Source organism: Tupaia chinensis, unplaced genomic scaffold (genome assembly GCF_000334495.1).
Source record: "Tupaia chinensis unplaced genomic scaffold, TupChi_1.0 Scaffold000227_1, whole genome shotgun sequence".
Lineage (NCBI taxonomy): Eukaryota > Metazoa > Chordata > Mammalia > Scandentia > Tupaiidae > Tupaia > Tupaia belangeri.
In genome coordinates, this window is record NW_006159702.1 from 208507 (window position 1) to 210496 (window position 1990).

Here is a 1990-nt window from a genome sequence, read left to right on the forward strand (position 1 = left end):
CCCAAAAAAAAAAAAAAAAAAAAAAAAGGGCTGAAAGACTTGAGATCAAACCAGGAGCCCAGGACAAGCCAATCAGCAGCTATCTATATCTGAATTCTGAGCAGCCCCATTCAGATATTAGGACCACCAAAGATCTGCCCAGACTTCACCCTTCTGCCCCCTAAATCTAGCCAAGAGCCAAGTTAGAGCACCCTATTTATCTTCTCTGTCTCTCCATCTCTTTCTATTTTTAATTTTTTTTGTTTATTTGTTTTTAAACTTCTTAGCTTTCTGCTGCTTTTTTGTCTTGCTAATTTTTTACCTTTCCCCTGCTCTCATAGGACAAGCCAATCAACAGCTATCTATATCTGAGTTCTGAGTGGCCCCATTGTCGCCACATGTTAGCTTGCTATGTGATTTTTATTTTTTGCTTAATTTTTTTTTCTAATTTTTTGTCTTGTTCTCTCTCTCTCTCTTTTTCCTTTTTTTTTTTTTTTTTTTTTTTTTAACCTTTCTCACGTTTATGCTCAGCCTCCATACACTGATTTTCTAGACAGGTCTAAGTGCTCTATAGCCAAATATCTGAATACATTTAAGGGTCAGATTAATGCTCAATTTCCATCAAATCAGCTGTGCAAATGAAGAAAAATGGTACTGTTTAGAGATTGCAGGTCACCTCCTCTTGTATTCCTCTGAATACTCAGATTTAGCTCCAAAAACTAGGAAAAAAACATGTAACCCATCAGATGCCCAGAAACCACTGGAGAGGCACAAGAAATATGAGAAACCAAGAAAATTTCTCTCCTCTAAGGAAAAAGAATAAGTCCTCTTTCTTCACAGACAATACAAGAGAACTCATGGAAATGTCAGATAAAGAATTTAAAATATTCATAGTGACAAAGCTAACAGAGATGCAAGAGAAGAGCGAGATAATGAATTCCAGAAATACAGTAGAAAAGAGACACCGAGTTTCAGGAGATGAGGAAGTTCTTGCACGTTCTGAAAAAGGAAATACGCATCATAAAAAAGAATCAAATGGAATTGTTAGAGACAAAGGTTGTAATATAGGAAATCAAAACCTCCTTTGAAATATCAAAAGCAGATTAGATCATGTAGAAGGTTAAACCTCAAGATGTAGAACATAGAACCTCTGACCCGGAAAAATTCACCAAAAAGACTGAGAAAATAACCCCCCAAAATGAAAATAACATACACGTAATACTAGATACCATTACATCCTCAAACATCTGGATCATCAGTATTCCAGAAGGTGAAGAAACTAATAAGGGCATTGATAATCTATTCCATGAAACCCTGGAAGAAAACTTTCCAAACTTAGAGAGGTACTCAAATATTCAGACCCAAGAAATACAAAGAACCCCTAATAGAATCAACCCAAGAAGATCTTCCCCAAGGCACATTATTAACCATATTGACCAAAACCACAGACAGAGACAAGATACTAAAATCAGCAAAAGAGAAATGTCAAGTTACTTTCAAAGGCTATCCCATCAGGTTAACATCAGAACTCTCCTCTGAAACAATGCAAGCAAGGTAAGAATTGGAAAATATATAAAAAATGTTAAGTGAAAAACAATTTCGATCAAGAATACTATACTCAACAAGATTATCTTTCATATGGGGAAAAAAAGACAAAGAACATTCTCAGATAAAACATGAAAGAATTTACCAACACCAGACCAGCTCTCCAAGAAGTGCTGAAGAGAGTGCTATACCAGGAAAACTAAAGTTGGACACACAGAAATAAGAGTACAAAAAAACAACCAAGAGAATGGCCAGCCTAAGTGTAGGGACAAGTCTCAAGTTGAATGTTAACTTCCAGTGTTTAAATGGAAAGATCAGACCACAGTAACACTGTAAAATCAAGAGAAGAGAGATTGGGACCAGTAGTTAGCATAATGGCTATGTTGCTGGACTCCCATGTAATTGACCACGGTTCATGTCCTGGACCCGGTGGCTTAAAACTCACGCCAGGCGCATGTGCATGCGT